Genomic DNA, 6029 nt, shown 5'->3' with positions numbered 1-6029 from the left:
ATACATACCCCCACCCACCACCCCTACCCCCACCATTCTCACAAAACTAGAAATTGCAGTTCCAAAATTTCTAGGCCATTAACTTGCAGAATTGAAAAGCAGAGAAATTATGTTAAACTTGTATAGAACCTTGGTTAGACCAAACGTGGGAGTTACTGTGAACATTTCTGGTCCCCATGTTATGAAAATAGAGGCGTTGTTAAAGGTACAAAAAAGATTTACAAGATTGATACCATTGACCAGAAACTGAACTGGACGAGCCATATAAATATTGTGGCTACAAGAGCAGGTTAGAGGCTAGGAATCCTGTGACGAATAACTCACCTCCTGACTCCTCAAGGCCTGTCCACCATCTACAAGGCACAAGTCAGGAGTGTGATGGAATACTCCCCACTTGCCTGGATGAGTGCAGCTCCCACAACACTCAAGAAGCTTGACACCGTCCAGGACAAAGCAGCTGTTTGATTGGCACCACATCCACAAACATTCACTCCCTCCACCACCGACGCACAGTAGCAGCAGTGTGTACCATCTACAAGATGCACTGCAGGAATTCACCAAGGCTCCTTAGACAGCACCTTCAAAACCCACAACCACTACCATCTAGAAGGACAAAAGCATCAGATAGATGGGAACACCACCACCTGGAAGTTCCCCTCCAAGTCACCATCCTGATTTGGAAATATATTGTCGTTCCTTCACTGTCGCTGGGTCAAAATCCTGGAACTCCCTCCCTAACAGCACTGTGGGTGTACCTACACCACATGGACTGCAGCAGGTCACGAAGGCAGCCCACCACCACCTTCTCAAGGGCAATTAGGGATGGGCAATAAATGCTGGACCCAGCCAGCGAACCCCACATCCTGTGAATGAATAAAAAAAATCTGGGAGGTGATCCCTATCAGGAGGATTGAACAGGCTGAAATCTTTTCTCTAGAAAAGAGAAGACCGAAGAGGTTGTTAATATTATGAAAGGGTTGGATAGAGTAGATGTAGAAAAATAGTTTCCGCTTGTGGGTGAAACTAGAACCAGGGACCATCAATATAAGATAGTCACTAATAAATTCATTGGGGAATTCAGGAGAAACGTCTTTATTCAGAGAATGTGGAACTCGGTACCGCATGGAATGTTTGAAGTGAATAACATGGATGCATTTAAGGGGAAGTTAGAATAAAAAAACATATGAAAAGCAAAAGAATAGAAGAATATGTTGTTAGATTCGGATGAAAAGAGATGGGTGAAAGCTCACGTGGAGCATAAATACTATCTGGAGGGTCTGTTTGTGTGTTTATGTTCAATGTCATTCTGTGTATATAATAAACTGTAAGGCATTGAGCTCCACCCAGTGCAGCTGCTACTCACAGAAGCACGCAGTGTCACCACGGACAACAGCCAATCTTGTTTCCTTGAAAGTTTCATTGGATGAAAAAGGAACTTTTTTTTTCTTTATTGTTTCATGGCATGTGGGTGTCACTGGCAAAACCAGCATTTGTTGCCCTTGCTAGTCCATTTCAGAGGGCAGTTAAGAGTCAATCACATTGCTAACTAGTGGCAGACAGAGAGCTGGGACAAGGGGAACATTTTCAGGATGGTAACCTGTAACTAGCGGAGTACCACAGGGATCAGTGCTGGGGCCACAATTATTTACAATATATATTAATGACTTAGATGAGGGAAGTGAATGTACTATCACCAAGTCTGTGGATGATACAAAAATAGATGGTAAAGGAAGTGGTGAGGATGACACAAAGAGTCTACAGAGAGATATAGACAGGTTAAGTGAGTGGGCAAAAACTTGGCAGATGGAATATAATGTGGGAAAATGTGAGGTTATGCACTTTGGCAGGAAGAATAGAGGAGCTGAATATTATTTAAATGGAGAAAGACTGCAGAAAGCTGCAGCACAGAGGGATTTGGGAGTCCTCGTGCATGAATCCCAAAAAGCTAACTTACAAGTTCAACAGGTAATAGGGAAGGTAAATGGAATGTTGGCCTTTATTTCAAAGGGAATGGAGTATAAAAGTAGGGAAGTCTTGCTAAAACTCTACAAGGCACTAGTTAGTCCACACCTAGAATACTGTGAACAGTTTTGGTCTCCTTATCTAAGGAAAGATATACTGACATTGGAGTCAGTCCAGAGAGGTTCACTAGATTGATCCCGGGTATGGAGGGATTTTTTATGAGGAGAGGTTGGGTAGGTTGGGCCTGTACTCATTGGAGTTTAGAAGAATGAGAGGCGACCTTATTGAAACATATAAGATTCTTAGGGGGTTTGTCAGGGTAGATGCTGAGAGGTTGTTTCCCCTTGTGGGAGAGTCTAGGACCAGAGGGCATAATCTCAGAGTAAGGGGTCACCCATTTAATACAGAGATGAGGAGGAATTTCTTCTCACAGAGGGTAGTGAATCTGTGGAATTCTTTACCGCAGAGAGCTGTAGAGGCTGGGTCATTAAGTATATTCAAGGCTGAGATAGACAGATTTTTAATCAGTAAAGGAATCAAGGACTGTGGGGAAAAGGCAGGAAAGTGGAGTTGAGGATTGTCAGGTCAGCCATGATCTCATTGAATGGTGGAGCAGATTCGATGGGCCCAATGGCCTATCTCTGCTCCTACGTCTTATGGTCTATGCTCTGTGGGTCTGTAATTACATGTAGGCCAGACCAGGTAAGGATGGCAGATTTCCTTCTCTAAAGGGCATTAGTGAACCGGTTTGGGTTTTTACGACAATTGATGGGATTGTCTCCTCTCTCTTGACTCCCTTGTCAATCAAAAATCTGCCTAACTCTGCCTTGAATATATTCACAGACCCAGCCTCCTCTGGTCTCTGTGGAAGAGAATTCCAAAGACTAATGACCCTCTGAGAGAAAATATTCATCCTCACCTTTGTCTTAAACAGAAGACCCCTTATTCTGAAACTGTACCTCCTGAGCGGAAACATCCTTCCAGCATCTGCCCTGTCAAATCCCCTCAGAATCTTATATTTTTCAATATGATCACCTCTCATTCTTCTAAACTCTAATAAATGTAAGTCCAACCTGCTCAACTTTTCCTCATAAAACAAAACCTTCATCCCAGGAATCAGCCTAGTGAACCTTCTCTGAACTGTTTCCAATGCAAGTCTATCCCTCCTTAAGTAAGGGGACCAAAACTGTACACAGAACTCCAGGAGCAGTTTCACCAATGCCCTGTACATGTTGTAGCACAATTCATTACTTTTATATTTTACCCCCTTTGCAATAAAGGTCAAGTGAGCAATAGTCCCACCCACATTTATGAGTGTTTATCTCCCTCTCCAATCTAATTGCGAATGGTGAATTCCCTCCAGGTTTCTGCTGGAACTGTGGTCAGATCCTCATTTATTGTTGAACTGATGCCATGGTCACAACGGCAGATGGGAAATTCACCCTCACTTTTTCTGCTCCAACTATTAGCTCTGGAAGTGAATCCCCACAGTCCCACAGCTCTCTGCAGTGGATTGTGAGTTGCAGCCTGGAGGAGTCTACAACTCAATAAGGCCAAGCTCCAGTATGGGGTGTACCTTGTGCCCCTCCTGTCCCAGTGCAGAGATCAGTCTGCACACCCCAGCAGGCTGATAACACCAGCCTCTGGGCCACAATCTCTTCCACGCAAAACATTTTCAAAAAATTACCTGCAAGAAATGATTGTAATTGCAATGAATGTTTACAAAAATTCAATCCTGAGGTCAAACAGCAGAATAACCCTAACCAAAGCTGTGATGACAAATTGAAAGGAACTGTTTGCAGAGGTGTAGCACCCTGTGATCAAGGTGCTATTAATAATAACAAAAGCCTAAAGTGCAGTAAAAGCCAATGTGGTTTGTGACAACCTAGTAACATAAAGGGCTCTCGGGATGATAAACAGGGGAATTGAATCAGACATTTGCATCCCAGCTGGGACTTGTGAGGTCACCATGAGCTCCATTGACTAAACACTTACTTCCTCTGAATGCACGCAGTATACGAAATAAGGTAAATCAGCTTGTGGGGCAGATTGAAATTGGCAGGTATGATGTGGTAGGCATCACGGAGACATGGCTGCAAGGGGATCAGGGCTGGGAGCTAAATATCCAAGGATATACATCCTATCGAAAAGATAGGCAGGTTGACAGAGGGGGTGGGGTTGCTTTGTTAGTAAGAAATGAAATTAAATCAATAGCAAGAAACAACGTACGGTCAGATGATGTAGAATCTGTGTGGGTAGAGTTGAAAAACATAATGGGAGTTTTGTACAGGCCTCCGAACAGTAGTCAGGATGTGGGGCACAAGGTACACCAGGAGATAGAAAAGCCATGTAAGAAAGGCAAGGTTACAGTGATCATGGGGGATTTCAATATGCAGGTAGACTGGGAAAATCAGGTTGGTAGTGGATCCCAAGAAAAGGAATTTGTGGAATGTCTACGAGATGGCTTTTTGGAGCAGCTTGTGGTGGAGCCCACTAGGGAACAGGTAATTCTAGATTTAGTGATGTGTAATGAGGCAGATTTGATAAGGGAGCTTAAGGTGAAGGAACCCTTAGGAGGAAGTGACCATAATATGATAGAATTTACCCTGCAATTTGAGAGGAAAAAGCTGGAATCAGATGTAACGGTATTACAGTTGAATAAAGATAACTACAGAGGCATGAGGGAGGAGCTGGCCAGAATTGACTGGGAGATGAGCCTAGCAGGAAAGACAGTGGAACAGCAATGGCAGGAGTTTCTGGGAGTAATTTGGGAGACACAGCAAAAATTCATCCCTAAGAAGAAGAAGCATACTATAGGGAGGACGAGGCAACCATGGCTGACAAGGGAAGCCAGGGACAGCATAAAAGCTAAAGAGAAAGCATACAATGCAGCGAAGAGCAGTGGGAAACCAGGGCATTGGGAAGCCTACAAAGACCAACAGAGGACAACTAAAAAAGAAATAAGGAGGGAGAAGATTAAATATGAGGGTAAACTAACCAGTAATATAAAAGAAGATTGCAAGAGATTTTTTTATATATATAAAGGGTAAGAGAGAGGCAAAAGTGGACATTGGGCCGGTGGAAAATGACGCTGGAGAAGTAGTAGTGGGGCACAAAGAAATGGCACAGGAAATATACAAAATTTACAAATTTACAAATTATGAGGAGTATAGACAGAGTAAATGTGAGTAGACTCTTTCCACTTAGATTAGGAGAAATAGACACGAGAGGACATGGTTTTAGGGTGAAAGGGGAAAGGTTTAGGGGGAACATTAGGGGGAACTTCTTCATTCAGAGAGTGGTGAGTGTGTGGAATGAGCTACCATCTGACGTGGTAAATGCGGGCTCACTCTTAAGTTATAAGAATAAATTAGATGGATACATGGATGGGAGAGGTCTGGAGGATCATGGACCAGGTGCAGGTCAATGGGACTAGCGGAATAATATTTCGGCACAGACTAGAAGGGCCAAATGGCCTGTTTTCTGTGCTGTAGTGCTCTATGGTTCTATGGTTCTAACTGAATAGGTACTTTGCATCAGTCTTCACAGTGGAAGACACGAGTGACATCCCCAAACTGCAAGAGAGTCAGGGGGCAGAGGTGAGTATGGTGGCCATTACCAAGGAGAAGGTGCTAGGAAAACTGAAAGGTCTGAAGGTGGATAAATTACCTGGACCAGATGGATTACGCCCCAGAGTTCTGAAGGAGATAGCTGAAGAGATAGTGGCGGCGTTAGTGACGATCTTTCAGGAATCACTGGAGTCAGGGAGGATCCCAGAGGACTGGAAAATCGCTAATGTAACCCCTCTGTTTAAGAAGGGAGTGAGGCAAAAGACGGGAAATTACAGGCCAATTAGCCTGACCTCGGTCGTTGGTAAGATTTTAGAGTCCATTATTAAGGATGAGATTTCAGAATACTTGGAAGTGCATGGTAAAATAGGGCAAAGTCAGCATGGTTTCATCAAGGGGAGGTCATGCCTGACAAATCTGTTAGAATTCTTTGAGGAGGTAATGAGTAGGTTAGACAAAGGAGAGCCAATGGATGTTATCTACTTGGACTTCCAGAAG

The sequence above is a fragment of the Carcharodon carcharias genome, chromosome 14 (assembly GCF_017639515.1).
Source record: "Carcharodon carcharias isolate sCarCar2 chromosome 14, sCarCar2.pri, whole genome shotgun sequence".
Taxonomy (NCBI): Eukaryota; Metazoa; Chordata; class Chondrichthyes; order Lamniformes; family Lamnidae; genus Carcharodon; species Carcharodon carcharias.
This window is presented reverse-complemented; position numbering follows the sequence as displayed.